Source organism: Equus przewalskii, chromosome 3 (genome assembly GCF_037783145.1).
Source record: "Equus przewalskii isolate Varuska chromosome 3, EquPr2, whole genome shotgun sequence".
NCBI lineage: Eukaryota > Metazoa > Chordata > Mammalia > Perissodactyla > Equidae > Equus > Equus przewalskii.
The window spans coordinates 5,565,052-5,581,999 of record NC_091833.1 but is presented as its reverse complement, the minus strand read 5'-3'; the positions used below and the strand labels follow the sequence as shown (position 1 = coordinate 5,581,999).

The window sequence follows — 16,948 nt, the reverse complement described above, 5'->3', positions numbered from 1 at the left end:
AGATACTGGAGTCTGGTACAGGCCTCCTCGTGCTTACAGCCTGAGCTACTCTCAGTCATGACAGTTTTGTGGGAATAATGGCTTTGAAAGGGGTTTAGAGCAGCAGGTGCATGGCGGGGATGGCAGACATGGTACTCTGGAAGGGGATATGGGTACTAGAGAAAGGGACATCTGAAGACTGGGTTAGTTTCAATGGATTGAGGGAGCAAGTCTGCCATATAAGTTGGATGATGGGATAAAATAATACGATATCTGAGGTTTGCTTCAAAATAACACAGGGACGGGGAAAACTGGGTGGAGATATAAGATTGGCCATGAGTTGATCATTGTTGAAGCTAGGTTATGGGTGTATGAGGGTTTATTCTGTCTACATGGGCATATGTTTGAAATTTTCCACAGTAATTTTTTAAAGTATAATGAATGATTACAAAAACATGTTTTGTCCTTTATTCTTTACAGAGGTCTTCATGCATATCTTATATGTACCTCACAAATGATGTTTTCTCATTTTAAAGACGGTAAAACTGAAGCTTAGAGAGGCTAAGTCATTTAGGCAGGGTGGAAGTCAGAGCTGAACCCAGGCCCTGCAACTCCTGCATTCCAACGTTGTTCTGGAGCAGGGGGCAGCAGAGGCAAGAGGGTGATAGCCCCTGCTTGACGGGCGCTCACAGGCAGGGACAGGTACCAGGGGAGCCAGTCCTGTCTGCTTCTAAGTCTTGCCCAGCGGCAGCCCAGCCTGTGTATAATTGGACCCCGGCAGGGCCTGTGGGAATCACTGAGCACACAGTGGAAAGCTGCCCGCCACCAATTTCACGTGCTCCTCGGTAGTTAAGAAAACACAAGCCTAGCACAGCAGGCTCTGGACCCTTTCATGGGCATCCTGAGATCTGCTGCCTGAACATCTGGGTCTGATAAAGGGAGACCCACGTGGGCCTCCCTGCCCCCTTTCCCATAGCTATTTCCACACGTACCCTTGAAGCTCTGTGTGTGTGGCTGGTCTTTTCTTTTCTTTCCTCCCGAACATATGGATTCCCAGCTCCTATTTCAAACTCAAATTCTCCTCTGCTATAAACTCCCCAAAGCTCTCAATTTCCTTTTTCCATTGCTCATTCTTTCCTAAAGTGCATGAAAAAGCCTCTCTTAGCTCTGTTCCAATTTCCTTGTTTATGAAAGAAGGGCAAGGAGAACAGCAATTTCAACAATCAAGGTTAACCGAAGCCTGATTCCTCCTTAGAACACACCTCCACATGAGAGATGAAAGCTTACCAGGTACGGGAACAAATCACAGGAAAGCCTGGCCTCCCCCCATCCTCATCCTGCAGGAGGCCTCATGCAGCGCCATCTGCTCCCTTGATCTGGCTGAAATGTCCTTTGTGAAAGTCACTAATGGAACAGAAAAAAGAAAAGTCATGGGCATGATTCCCAGAAGGTTACTGCTGAAGTGGGAGTGTGTTATCTGGGAAGGGAGGAACAGGTCCTTGCTTGCTCCTTAGCCTGTGGCCTGGTATTTCTTCATAACGGCAACTTACCCTTTAAAGGCAGAAAGAGCCCATCTCTGGGCTGAAATACTGGACGAATCAGCATCAACGAGAGAGGGGGGAGGAGGTTCAACGCATCACCAAGGGCCTAGGGGACTGGAGGTCCTCACCCAGGCAGAGACTCTAAGGTGCCATCAGGGGCCCAGCAGGTAATGTAAATGGCCTGGGGGATAAGATGATAAAAGGCAGCTGACACTGGTTTCAGCCTGGAGGAGCAAAGGGTAGTAACAGTGGTGACTGGAGATAGCAGGTCATCTCCGACAGGGACAGCGGCCACTCACCTCTGGCTGGTTATTATTGCGGAAGAATGTGAGGTGAGCCTGGCGTTGCCAGATCTTCAATTTTTCCAAAGAAGTGGAGATCTGGATTTTACATGAAGTTTCTTAATTTGTGAATTGATTTAAAAGAAAAAATATCGAAAGGCTGACATTATGACCTAATAAAAGCTGTCCGGCAGTCCAAGTTTGCCCGAGCACTCGTGGTCTGCAACCCTGACCCAGGAGGCAGGTCCCCCACGTCCGCAGAGCCCAGAGAAGAGGCGGGAGCAGGTCAGAGGAAGCCACGGCACCGCAGGCCTCGCCCTGCACACTAAGGAACTAGGGCTGTTCCAGGCTCAGGAAACACGTTCAGGCTTCTGTCACCTGCTCACGCTGTACCTGCTGCCACTTGGGTCTTTACTGACAACTCTCCCACCCGCTTCAGAAATTCTCCTCCTCTCCAGGCCAGTTCACGCGGCCGGTTCAGAACTCTTTCTTTGGGTAAGGCAAGTTGTAACTTCGGCCTCTGACCACATTCGAGTCAACCTTCAAAACAACTGAAAATTCCCCTGCCCACAGAAGACTCAAGCGACACCTTCCTTCCCTCAGACTCGACAAAATCATGACCAGTCACTCTCTCTACTTCAGAAACTCTTTTTTCCCCCAGAAAACATACCGTGCTTCAAGGACAACTTCTGTTCCTCATCTCTATAAGAGAGGAAAGAGGGAAACTGAGGCACACACTTGGGAGATATTTGCCAAAAGACAGATGTGGCAGGACCCCAAAGAGCTGGCAGCACCATGCACTAAGCTGTTTTTAAAAGTCCAGGTGTCTTCCTGAACTGCACACAACGAAGAGCAGAGACTCTCGTCACCATGGCATGGTCCAGGGCGCCGAGGGAGACGAGGAAGGATTTTAGGCCGAGGTGTGATAAACGAATCTCTTTCCTGGCATTACCTTTACTCCGTCATTTAGATTCTCCTAGGCTTGCAATTCCCTACACACTGAGAAGGAGAAAGATGAGTGGGAGGAGATGACAAGAGGAGACATTTCAGAGCAGGGGAAAGTGCCTTGCACAAGCGACTGCCTGCAGCAGGGTGTGTGCGTGCGTCTCTGGGTGTGTATGCGTGTATGTATTTGCATGCTTAGTTTGTATGCAAGCCATTTTGGTAGAAGGAGAATTGCTGTTTCTATACTTCAGTAAATACAGACCCTCGTGAGAGAGCCATCATGACTCTAGTCTCTCCCATCCCCCCAACACACTGCTATTCAATTAATCAATATATATTTACTGAGCACCTTCTTGGTATCTGGCACTATGCTGTGCACTGAGATTACATTAATGGGCACAGGAGACACAGTTCTGGCCTCAGAGGGCCCACAGTTTGAGAGGGAGGCACACAAGTGACCGGGAAACTGCAGTTGAGTGGGTAAGCCCTGGGACAGGGGAAGTGAGCATGGAGAGGGCCTGCGGCAGGAAGCTAACCTGAAAGGCAGAGGGGAGGAGTTGGGGAAGGCATTCTAGAAGAAGTGAGGTCTAAGCTGACATCTGAAGGATGAGTTGGAATTGGACAAGGAAAAGGGAAGGGGCGTGTTTCAGGCAGAGGAAACAGCACAGGCAAAGATCTGGAGGTTGGATTATCCCGGCGCTTGAGGCAAACCTCCTGTCTGAGCCAAGGCAAGTTCTATGCTGGGGAGGGCTTCAGGGGAGTTCCAGAGCCAAGCATGGGACCAACGTGGCAGTGGCCATAAGCCAAAGCTGAGAATCTTGAAAATCATTGTTCTCAGATTTAAAGTGCTCCGTTAAAAGCATTTAAAATGCTCTCTCGTCATTAAGGTACTCAGAATATAGGACAGAGAACTAAATGTTCAGGAGACATTCTGGAATACAGTCCCTCCTCCAAATAAAGGACATAAACTCTAAGGGTAAAGCATGGAACTGAGACAAACTGACTCTTAAATTCCAATTTACAGAGGACAAAGAACATTCATACTTTTGTCCTCTCTCTTACACACACATACACATTTACCTGGTGAACCAGAGTGTTAGACTTTTAACATGATTTTTTACAGAGGAGGAAACTGAGGCCCAAGGAGGAAAAGTATCCCAGGTTACTGGCTCGTTCATTCATTCATTGACTCAACAAACAGTAACGAGCACCTGCTGTTGGCAGGCTTGCCCAGGCGCTGTGTGTATTGCGGTGAATAACTTGGGTATTCCCTACTCACAGGAGCCAGGATTCAAACCCAGTGCTTTCGAGTCCAATGCCAGCCCCTCCCAATACACTGAGCTGCAGGCTACAGACTCTGTCTCCAGGGCAGGGCTCCAGTGGGTGCGTGTGTACCACCCCACAGTCTGCGCAGCACTACCACCCCCCAAAACATACCATCAAAGAAAAAACAGCAGAGTTGCTATGCAAATGTATCTTCAAGGCAAGGCGCAGAGCCAGATTTTCCCTGTAAGTCCCTCCCGTATAGAAATTGTACCCACTAAAAGTTGTCCCGGCCCTGGTTGTCTCTGAGTCACCAGGAAATTTCCTAGTCCATCTCCACCCCCTGCTCTAGCCTAAAGGGAATGCTTGTAAACCCTCACCTTTTGCAAGTCTTCCCTCTAAACACTGTCTGATGGAAGTATGAAAGGGACAAAGGTTCTTTCAAAGGAAAAGGGGGAAGGTGGAGAGGGAGGAGAAAGCAGGGAATAAGCAAGAGGAGAGGAGACAGCAGACCCACTTTGCCTCCCGCACAATTCTGCTGTGAGCCAAGTCTGGCCAAGGTCGGAGATGACTGGCGAAACCCGACCAGACAGACAGCCCTCAAAGATGCTTGGGAGAGGCTGGTGTACTTCCCCTGAGCCTGGGCAATGTTATTTCCCGGGGCAAATCAAGTCACAGAGGATAAAAGCTGATGACTGAATGTCTGGGGCAGGGTGGGAGGCCGTGCCAGGAGGTGGAGTGGAGTGGTGGAAAGGGAGGAGGGGTGGAGACTTGGCTGGTTTTGCACAGACAAATCTCTTCATTTTTCCAGACTGGAAAAAGCTGTTTGGGCTGTGCACATTTGCAGGGAGTCACGGTATTTACTATGCTTCCTGGCTCAACAGATTTCTTTTTGTCGTTCAGTCAAACGCAGCTTGTATTTTTCGTAGTCAGAGCTAAACAGACCATGGGGGCTCTTCCTCCACGTTGCGTTCAAAAAAACATCACAAGTGACTCGAAAAGTCCAGCTCACATGGGAGCAGGAGTGGGTGGGGGTAGCATGTTGTAGAGATAAAGGCCTGTGTGTAGGCAAACAGTGTCTTCCCCTTGGAAGGGTTTAATGACGCTGTTTATTTTCCCAATGTACATTTTTCTTTTTTGAGCAGCCATGAGAAGAAACTGCCATCCTAGAAACTGATTCCTGCAATTTGCATGTGACTCTCAACTATTCATGTTGACAGTGGTGTGGGCAGGGTGGAGGGGGGTGGGATAATCAAAAAAAGGGTGAATGAGGGAGTGGGGAGGGCAAAAGTGGTAAAGGGGCACATATGGATGGTGACGGATTCAAACTAGACTATTGGTGGTGAACACGATGCAGTCTATACAGAAGGCGAAATATAATAACGTACACCTGAAATTTATACAATGTTATAAGCCAATATGACCTCAGTAAAATAATTTTTTTAAAAAGTGGTTAATAAAAAAAAAAATCCAGCCGAGTGGTTAAGTTTGCAAGCTCCACTTTGGCAGCCTGGGATTTTGCTGGTTCGGATCCTAGGCACGGACCTACCACAGCTCATCAGGCCATGCTGAGGCAGCATCCCACATAGCACAACCAGAAGAATCCACAACTAGAATATACAACTATGTCCTGGAGGGCTTTGGGGAGAAGAAGAAAAAGAAAAGAAAAGAAGATTGGCAACAGATGTTAGCTTAGGTGCCAATCTTTAAAAAAAAAACAAGACAAAAAAACCTTTCTTGCCAAAATGTGCCGTTTCTAATTCTGGCCAGATGTCAGATTAGAAAGTTATCTGCTGAGCCACTGTATGCTAAGATATTAATTCAATCCACCAAACATTAATTGAGCACTTACTATGTGCAAAGTACAGTGCAAGGAGTGGAAGTGTCCAAGCCGACCACAATGTAGCATGTGTTTTACATTTTTAAGAGAAAACGGTGTGTGAGCCCAATGGCACACCCAGCCAATGGTGGGGTTTGAGGCACCAAGGATGGGCCAGGTCAGTGATGCCAGCCAAATCACCACACTGGGAGGGTGGTCATCAAATCTTGCTCAAACAACCTTGGAGTCATGCTGCCCAAGAGTTGGAGAGTGGGAGCCTCATCTGCAGAGATGACATAATGCCATATTCAGGCAACCTCTGACCTCTCCAGCCAGGGAGAGGGTAAACAGACAGACACCTCTGGTGGCGCAGGTTAGCATCACTTGATCCAATAGAACATAGCCTCTAACCTCCTCCTCTTCTTGGATTGGCAAAGCACAAAGTCATCTTGCATTCATTTTAAGAGAGAAAAGAGCCACATGGACTGCTCTTCAAACTTGCTTTTGAGCCAGGAGCCACAGGGAGTTAGAGGGGTGGAGGCGGGCAGAGGGAAGCAGGGGCGGGTCTTTAGGGGACCAGGGCAGTCGGGGGAGCTAACAGTTCTGTACAGTCCAAGTTCTCTAGGCCAGATGTAGCTCAAGTTTTTTTCCTTTTAAATGACTATTATGGGTTTCATTTCAAAAGTGGAAATGCAGGGATGGAAAAATGAGTTTCAGTTGCTATGGAAATAGGAGTTGGCTGGGGCCTGCAGAAGCAGCAGCTGGAGTAGAAGAAGTGGCCAGGAACTTGGCCCTGTGACAGAGGGAGCTTCCGGCTGGGGACAAGACAACAACAGGCTTTAGCAGGGAGGAGGAGAAGGACGACAGACGAGAGAAAAGGAGACAGAGACTATGTCACCAGACACTGCAGCCTATGAATTCTGCAGACATTTGCAGTGACAGAGAATGGGGCGGTGGGGGGCAGGGAGGCCATGTGTCTATCTGTATTGCATGTGCATCCCCACAGGCCAAAAAAACGAGAAGCAAAATAAATCCAATGCCTGAAAAAGAGCAGAGTTTCACCAGCGACCCTGAGGTCAAGAAAGCCCTGAGACAGCTGAATGACAGAAGAGGAGAGGCCTGCCATTTAGAAGCCTCATCAAGGGTTGGGGGAAAGGCCTGAGCAGGGACCGGCTCTCATACTCTGTGCTCCTTCACCTTTTGTCCTTGCACAACTCCTCAAATTGAAACTGATGTGGGCCAGAAACACAGCCAACAAAATCCCCGCAGGGTTAGCAAGACTGTGGGGGTGGGCAAGCTGGTTGTTCTGCTTCATTGGCACCTCTGGGTGACTGTTTCTCTTCTGGGTAGAAAGTCTCCATGACCCTGGGGTCTGGGGTCTCCTAGTCTGAGGCTTCGAAGAGGTCTGAATGTTCTCAGCATCACATTCTGGGGAGACACTTTCATTAGGCCTATGGTGACTTCAGGCCTTTGCTGGGTCCCTCAGCAGAGCCCACCTGAAGGAAGATTATGCTATGCCCACTCCAACCCCAGGAAGAGGAACCACCCAGCCCCTCTCCTCCCATCACAGTGAGGGCGCGTGCACAGGGGGACCTCACACTCATGCAGGGACTCAAAGTTAGGCTTAAACACTATATAATCCTACCGTTGTCTATACATGCTGTCCGTGAGGAACACTGAGAGGATCACGCAGTTTAAATTGGCCACCGTTCTGGTATCTTGTTTTGTATTTCTTCATTTTTCAATATATCAGGAATTTCAAAAAATGGAAGTGAGTATCAAAAATAATAAAATACTTAGGAACAAATTTAACCAAGGAGGTGAAAGACTTGTACACTGAAAACTGCAATCGTTGCTGAAATTAAAGAAGATACAAATAAATGGCAAGACGTCCCATGTTCATGGATTGGAAGACTTAATATTCAGAGGTCAATACTACGCAAAGCCATCTACAGATTCAATGCAATCTCTGTGAAAATCCCAATGATATTTTTTGCAGAAATATAAAAGTCCATACTAAATTTCATATAGAATCTCAAGGAACCCCAAATAGCCAAAACAATCTTGAAAAAGAAGAGTAAAACTGGCAGACAAACTTTCTGATTACAAAACTTACCACAAAGATACAGCAGTGAAAACAGCGTGCTCCTGGTATACAGACAGACCTATACACCAATGGATAAAACAGAGAGTCTAGAAATAAACCCTCACACAGATGGTCAAATGACTTTTTTTTTTTTTAAAGACTGGCACCTGAGCTAACATGTGTTGCCAATCTTTTTTTGTTGTTGTTACTGTTTCCTTCCTCTTCTTCTCCTCCCCAAAGCTCCCCAGTACATAGTTGTATATTCTAGTTGTAGGTCCTTCTGGTTGTGCTATGTAGGACACCACCTCCACGTGGCTTGATGAGCAGTGCCACATCCATACCCAGGATGCGAACGAGCGAAACCCTGGGCTGCCGAAGCGGAGCACACCAACTTAACCACTTGGCCACAGGACGGCCCCTGGTCAAACGATTTTTGACAAGGGGCCCAAAACCATTCAATGGGGAAAGGACAGTCTTTTCAACAAATGGTGTTGGGAAAATTGAATGTCCACATGCAAAAAAATAAAGCTGGACCCTTACTTTAGACCATACACACAAATTACTCAAAATGGACCAAAGACCTAAACACAAGATCTAAAACTATAAACTCTTATGAGAAAACATAGAGGAAAAGCCTCAAGACATTGGATTTGGCAATGATTTCCTGGATACAACACCAAAAGCAGAGACAAAAAAAGAAAAAATAGATAAACTGAACTTCATCAAAATTAAAATCTTTTGTGTATCAAAGTACACTATTAACAGAGTAAAACAGCAGAATGGGAGAAAATATTCGCAAATCATATATCTGACAAGGGAGTACTATCCAGAATATACAAAGAACTCTTAGAACTCAACAGCAAAAAAACCAAACTACTCAGCCTGATTCAAAAATGGGCAAAGGACTTGAATAGACATTTCTCCAAAGATATACAGATGGCCAATAAGCACATGAAAAGATGCTCAACATCACTAATCATTAGGAAAGTGCAAATCAAAGCCACAATGAGCTCCTATTAGAAGGCTATTACCCAAAAACCCAGAAAATAAAAAGTGTTGGCAAGGATGTGGAGAAATAGGAATCTTTGCGCCTTGCTAGTGGGAATGTAAAACGGTGCAGCCACTGGAAAGTGGTATGGCAATTCCTCAAAAAGTCAAATATAGAATTATCTTGTGATCCACCAATTCCACTCTGGGTATATACCCAAAAGAAGTGAAAGCAGGAATACTTGTAAACCCATGTTCATAACGGTATTATTCACAATAGCCAAAAGGTAGAAACAACCCAAGTGTCCCCTGCAGATGAATGGATAAACCAAATGCTGTATATGCATACAATAGAGTATTATTCAGTCTTAAAAAGGAAGGGAATGCTGACACATGTTACAACACGGACGAACCTTAAAGACATTACACTAAGCGAAAAACGCCAGTCACAGAAGGACAAATAATGTATGACTCCATGTATATGAGGCACCTAGAACAGTCAAAATTATAGAGACAGAAAGTAGAACGGCATTTATCAGAAGCTGGAGGAAGGAGGAAATTAAAATTAATTAAACAGTTAAACCCATTCTGTAGTGAGTATGAAGTCTCAATTTAGGAAAATAAAAAAGTTCTGGAGATGGATGGTGGTGATGGCTGGTTGTACAACAATGTAAATGTACTTAATGCCACTGGATTGTACATTTAAAAATGGTTAAAATGGTAAATTTTATGCCATGTATATTTTGCCATAATTGAAAAAAATATATATATATATATAAAAAAAACATGGAAGTGACCCAGGGTCAGCCTCCCAACCTCGGAGAGTTCTGCCAGCACCCAGGATATGGCCTTTCGCCTACTTCCCTTGTCTTGTCAAAACTTACCGCAGGTGCAAACAAGACCACAGACTGGTGTGGTGCATTCAGCATGAGTGGGCAGGATAGAAAGATGAACAAGGACGAGGATTGCTGAGCGAGGACAGTACGCCCAGCTTTGATGCAGGGTCTGAAGCGACAAGGCTGGAAGGCAGGAGCGGGCACAGTGGGTGCTCTGCAGTTCAAAGGAGGAGAGGAGACTTCTTGCTTGGCTGTTGGGTGGTGACACAGAGGAAATGGTGTTTAAGGGGTGTTTGAGGAATGAGGATGCGCAGAAGATGTGTGAACTGGTGGAGGGCATTTTAGGTGGGTTGATTGGCTGGAGTGTGGTATGACTGCGAGGCAGAAGGTGGGAGAATGTAGGTGTGCAGGGGAGAGCAGGTGACTAAGGAGGAGGTGACACGGTGCAGGAACATCTGAAACACAAGCCTGTTGTCTTGGAAGGTAAGCATTGTAAAGGCACAGTTGGCCTTGGTTTGTAATCTTCTGGTGCCAGATCCAGAAGGAATTTGAACGCCAAACTAACAATAATCACAACTTCTATTCACCATGTGCACTTTACTCAATAACGCTAAGCAGTAGGTAGCAATATTCACTCCATTTTCTGCTGAGAAAACTGAGGCTCAAGAGGTTAAGCAACTTGCCTGGAGCACACACACGGCCAGGAAGTGGTGGAGCTGGGGTACAAACCTAGGCCCAGTGGGTCTCAAACTCTAAGACACATAAGAAATGCCTCCAGAGCCAGCTTGAAGACACAAATTCCATTTCCAGTGGCCGAAGCTGGAATAACTGGAGCAACAAAACACAGCAGTATTGGATTATAACCCAGACTATAAAATAAAACCCGTGAGTCCACACTATCATAAATCAAAAGAAAAATTAATGGGAGAGAAGAGGCAAATCTCCCATGCAGGAGAATTCCAGATAAATTATGTAGACACACTACCCTATAGGAGGGAATAGAAATGCCCACTTCTTCAGCCTGGGCTGTGCTTAGTGACCTCTTTTCAAGGTGCAGTACGGAACGTGGGAAATAGAGTAACCGTCCCATGGAGAAGCCTGACAAACACGCCCTCAGTCAGGGGATCAAGGTCACTATGAACAGGGGTAAGTCATCCTGATATTAGGTATGCTTGATATGATGTGATGAAATGCCACTTTACTTCTGGGGTATTCCTCTCCAAAACCCATAAGGCCAGTCTAATCATGAGAAAAATATCAGACTATTCCTACAGAGCAGTATTCAATATACTCTTCAAAACTATCAAAATCACCAACAACAAGGAAACCCTGATACACTGTCACAGCCCTTGGGAGCCTGAGGAGACAGGACAACTAAATGTAATGTGGTACCCTGGATGGGGTCCTGGCACAGAAAAAGGACATTAAGTAAACACTGAGGAAATCTGAATAAACTATGGACTTTAGTTACCAATAACGTATCAATATTGGTTGGTTAACTATAACAAATGCACTATGGTAATAATATGTTAATAACATATTAATAGGAGAAACTGGGTGTGGAGTATATGGGAACTCTCTGTGCAAGTGTCTCAATTTTTCTGTAAATCTAAACTGTTCAAAAAAAAAAAATGAAGTCTATTAAAAGCAAACCAATTGCTGGGCTGACCCTCAGAACCCCTGGCCCTCTGGTGCGCATCTGCATAGTATAACAGAGCTGTGAAGGGAGCCGGCCCCACCCGCTGCCTGTCAATGGACTGAAGAGAAGCAGCGGATCCAGCAACATCTGGGGGGAGGGAAACAGTTCCCACCGAGGCCACCGTCCGCCTCTCTCCCTGAGGTGGGAGACTGTGCCTCTCTCACTAGACTGCAGCCTTCCTGGTGGGAGAACCGGATGTCTCCTGTCAGACTGGGCAGCCTCTGCAGGCAGGGCCCACTTTTCCTCCCGTGGAGCTCAAGGGGGCCTCCCTCAGTGGCCCCAGGTGCCAGATTCTCTACATGCATTTTATCTTCCTTTTAGGTAAGCCAAGGTTTTTTACATGGGTGGGAAGAGAGGCCATGAATAAAATGCACATTTTCTTAAGCCTGGCAAAAGGTCTGCTTGCTCCAAAATACTAAGACTCCTGGCTCTTCAGTGAAGCATAATCAACGCTCAGAAGCAGCAAACTCAACGATTTGTTGGGTTGAGTGCCATAAGCTTCCTCTCCTGCCCATGGCTATCCAGCACCCCTTACTGTACCCCAGGCCCCAGGCTTAGCCAAGTGGTAGCCATAATAACAGTTTAAAATTGTGATGCTGCCAGTTCTATACTAGAACAAACCCCCAAATCCCAGCAAACTGCTTCTTGGCTGCAAGAAGTTGTTACTGGGTGGTACACAGCAATTCACCCCAAAATAGGGGGAGAGTATATCGGTGGAATGCACACACTACGTCTGTGATTACTGATCTGCAAAAGTTCTTAAGGAGAGGACAGGATGTGCCTCTGGACAAAGCAGGAAGAGCCAGGCCTGGAAATCAAATCAAGACAATGAAAAAAAAAGGCCAATTGTATTAACATAAGCTGAAAGAATATTAGGTTGAGAGAAATGGTGATACGTGCGGGGCTCAGAAAAAGCAGCACTAAAGAGCAAGTCTTTGAGAGTCTGTCTTTTCTCTGACATGGTCCAGAGTAGTGGGAGCTCTGGAAACCCTCGAGCATTACAGGCAGCTCAGAGCGCTGGCCAGAGCTTCCTGGGATATGCTTTTGATAAGGATTTTAAGGTTGGTCCAGGGAGCAGTGGGAAAGCAAAGGTGCGGTAATTGATTAGTCATGTCTACCATGAGCACAGGGATGGGGAACCAGGACAGCAGTGCTGCCACTCTGGACCCTTGTATCCTTCAGAGGACACAAATATCTTAGGCTATCCTGGCTATTAAATCATTCATCTTGCTCGCCTTGTTTTGATTCCATGAATACCAATCCTCTAACTAGAATTTGGCTTCCCAGGTGGACTTTCCCACAGGGGAAAGAACGTGCTAACAAGCTGACAAAGTTTTCAGGCTGCTTCGCAGTGCTTGTCCCATTGTGATTTAATATATTTGTGGTCTGGCTTCCTCATCAGGCTCCTGTGAATTTGGCTGGTCTGTCCCTTTCAGCTTGATCAGCTCCACCACGTGCATTAAAGGAGCTCCATCTCTGGCCTGCAAAGAATGAGCATCGGAAGTCTCCAGCCCCCTGTGACGCTGGCCCTGAGGGGCTCTCTCTGGGTGACCAGCCTCCCTCGTACACGGCTATCTACCTGCCCTTTGCCACGTCAATCACCCCAACCATAGCCATCCACCCTGAGCCCAGAAGGAGCTGCCGGAGGCCTGCAAAAAAAGTGCTACAGCAACAAAAATAACTTTATAAGTTCAGCTGAATAAAAAAGAATAAGAAAGAAGCCCGGTGCATGGGGGGAGACGCCAAGAACACATGATCGAGAATAAGCAGAAGGAAGTGGCAACGTTTAATCTAGAGCAGGGAAGATCCGGGAGGGCAACCAGTTCCCCATCATCAAATATCTGAAGGACCATAGTGATGCAAAGGGGGCAGATTTGTTCCCTGGGGCTCCAGAAGAAAATATGACAACCAAGGGGTGGCAGAGACAGGTAGAGATTTTGGCTAGATAAAAAAGAGGAACCTTTTAAGGCATATTTCCTCTAATATCAGTAATTCAAATATCATCTTCACTTTTTTTCTTTTTTCTTTGTCAAATTTGTGAGAAGCAGTGTAATCCTGCTAAGAGCACAAACTCTGGAGCAGGACCGCCTGGGTTCATTTTCCAGTCTGTCCCTCGTTATCTATCTAACTTCGTACCAGTTATTTAACTTCCCTATGCCTGTTTTCTCAGTTAATAATGGTACCTACCTCAAAGAGTACTTAACCCATGTGATTGTGGTGAGGATTAATTAAAATATACATGAAAAATGCTTAGAATAGCACCCAGCATGTGGTAGGTGCTCCAGAAGCGGTGGCAACTATTATTTTTTATTACATTCACTGACCCTCTATACTATTATTTAATATTCTTCTTTAAGTAGATACATTATTTATATAGATTTATTTTAAAGGAAACTTTATATTACTACTGTCAATGCAAAGCCAGAAACACTTGCCACGTAGAGGGGGAAATTATAAAAATAAACAAAAAACAAAACAATGTTACTAAATTTTAGCTAGCTACTGTTGTCTGTTTGATGCCCTGAATTTGAGGACTGCTGTCCTCTCCATAAACAGAGAGATGAGCAAGTGTTACAAAAACATTCTAGTACTTCCTGGAGACTTCTTTTGTTGACTGTAGTGAGAAGAAGAGTCTGGCAAGTTCAAGGAAGTGAAAGGTCAGTGTGGCTAGAGCTCCTGCTCTGGGGAGAGAGAGCAGCAGAGTGCTGGAGAGGGAGACAGGGGAGGATACAAGAGGTGGTTTAAAAAGAGGCACCTCCTAGTCTGAGGTGTCCATAGGAGGCCCCCGTGGTATGAGGAGCACACTTTAGAAACACTTTGTAGCCCACCTGTCCTCATCAGCGTCCCCAGGGAGGTCACCTGCAGACAGTTTCTAGCTGCACCGGCTGCCTCTCCCTTCTTGCTGCCTGAAGGCATTTTCTGGCTGCAGGGTGTGTACTGCAGAAGCGTGCAGAGGTGCCAGGATGGGGAAGGGCTCAGGAGCAACCCTCCAGCAATAAGGGATGGGAGGTGGGGAAATACCCCAGCTTCCTTACCTCTTTGTGGGACACTTCTGAGATGTGCTCCATACAATCTCTCCAAGGGTCCCCAGAGGGATTGGGCCCATTGACCCAGTGGTACCTTACTCATCAACACATCCTCTATTGGCTTTCACTCCCTTCCCTGGTCCGCTTCACTCTCATTGGGCTTTCTGAAATCACCTCCCAAATAAATTCCTGGCACCCAAATCCTTGTCTCATGATCTGCTTTTGGGGGAATCTCAACTACGACACAGTTTAAACTTTTGACAATGGAATGAGTTGCCCAGTGAGTAAGCTCCATTTTACTGGGGGCACTCAACCAATGGCTGAGAACGTTCAATGAAGATTCACGGGTCAGGCAAGGATTCAATTAGACAGACATTTAGTATCCTTCTGACCCTTAGGTCCCATGATTCTCGACCAAGAGTTGGCAAACTATAGCCCGCGGGCCACAGCCAGCCCACCACCTGTTTTTGTACAGTCTGTGAGCTGAGAATGGTCTCCACCTTTTTAAGCGGTTGAAAACAAAATCAAAAAAAGAATAACATTTTGTGACCCGTAAAAACTATATGAAATCCAAATTTCAGTGTCCATAAATAAAGGGTAAACACAGCTACACTCACTCATTTCCATAGGGTTGATGGCTGTTTTCACTCTACAATGGCAGAACTGAGCAGCAGCAACTGAAACCATATGGTCCACAAAGCTCGAAATATTTACTATCTGGCCTTTTACAGAAAATGGTTTGCTGGCCCCTGTTCAAGATCATTATCCTGCAGGGACAAGAGGCAGACCGAGACCTGGGTGCCCGGTGGATGGGGAGGCTCTGCGCCAGACCTAGGATTGAGGGGGTAGTTTGGATCAGACTTTCACGTCTCCTTCTTCTCCATCTTTGTGGCCACCTCACTACTTCTTCTGCCCTCCGCAGGTATCTAGGACTCTTTCTCTGAGGCATTAACTTTTTTGTGCTAGGAATATTTTTGTTTTTAAAAGGACATCAGAACTTTTCTTCTCCACACTCTGCCCACAGGCCCAGGTGGTTTCATCCACGCTTGATGCCTTCTGCAGCCATTCAGTTACGGATTCCTCCTCAAACCAAACCAAACCAAACCTCCAGCCCAGGACCATGTCCTGAGGTCTCTGATCAATACTCCACCGTCCGTTCAATGTTAGATTAAGATGCGGGGTGGGGGTGGGGGTTTTGCTGCTGACTAGCGGTAAAACTTTGGGCAAATCATTTACTGCATGAGGCATCAATTTCATCATCTGTCCAAGGCGGAAATGATCCTGCCCAGCCTGCCAGGATTACTGTGCTAATTGGATGAAATGAGAGGTGCCCACAAAACACAGTGCCACCTGGCCCCAGCTTCTCTCTTCAGTGTATTACTGTATTATTGCACCTCTGCTCCCGTTGACCACCACACTCCCTGTGCTCTGGCTCTCCTTGAGTTCCCCAACCTTGCCAAGCTTTTGGCTACCTCTGGGCCTTTGCACACACTGCTTATTCTTCCTGAAACATTTTTTCCTCATCCCACCTCCTGCCTGGCTGCTTCTCAGTCTTTATGACCCCCAATCCAAGGCAGGCCCCTTCTGTATGCCTCTGCATCTTCGTGCTTGATTCTTTTACTGCGCATGCAGTAATATCTAGTTTCAGTCGATCCTCCTTATTTGCGGCAATTACGTTTTATCAAGTTGCTGTGAACACGGAATTAGCAAATACTGAACCACTGATTCTCGGGGAAAAACCTAAGGAGCCTCTGGTCACATTTTCATCAACAGATCAATGCTCAACCTTGTTTTATGTGTGTTTCTGTTTAAAGACATCTTATTTAATATATACTGTTGATTCATTCACACTGAACTCACAGCCATTACCACTACAACTCATACCTGAACAAAGCTTACCCAACATGTATTTTCTCTCTATGGGACATCACAGCATTCTTGTGCTTAGGAACACCAGACAGCCTTCAGCACCATGCGTGGGGGTGATTTTAAACAGCAAAATCACCAATAAAAAGAACAAAAATTTGAAAAACGTGGCACTAAATAGATCACAAAAAGGACCCTTGTTTACAGTATAAGAGGTGAACCAAGAAGGCAGAGCACCATGTTGTTTTGACCTCAGCCGGGAACACGCATGCTGGGTGACTCAAATTCTTTCCCACTCTGCACACATCATGAATGACTGTGAAACTGCTGAGGATATCGACTTGGGGGTTACAAAGACGTTTAGCAAGCAGGAGAGAATTCGTAAACACAGAATCTGCAAATGAGGATCTCTGCACTTTCTTCTCATTTCTCCCATTCACTAGAGGGAGTTCACTGAGGCTGGTTTACCTCTGTCTTACTCACCATTTTATCTCTAGCATCTGGAAAACTGTCCGGCACATAGTAGGCTCTCAAGGATAACTATATTTTGAATGAATGAATGAGTCGATGCAGTGAAAGTGTTTCATTTGCAGCCATGATAGCTAGTGCTCGCGGAGAAT

General features: G+C 46.1%; 1 protein-coding gene across 4 annotated transcripts in view; it reads right to left on the bottom strand.

The window, feature by feature from the left end:
- The window catches only part of CHD9 (chromodomain helicase DNA binding protein 9), a 230,703-nt gene that overhangs the window by 211,883 nt on the left and 1,872 nt on the right, over positions 1-16,948 (bottom strand). For 2 of the 4 annotated variants that reach the window (XM_070613642.1, XM_070613640.1), the window contains exon 2: positions 1,267-1,383. The exons of 1 other annotated variant lie outside the window; for it this stretch is intronic. The gene's annotated coding sequence lies outside the window, so the exon portion shown is untranslated. Of the gene's footprint in view, positions 1-1,266; positions 1,384-7,473; positions 7,684-16,948 lie in introns of those variants that run through there. One more of the 4 variants, XM_070613641.1, reaches the window with a different exon arrangement.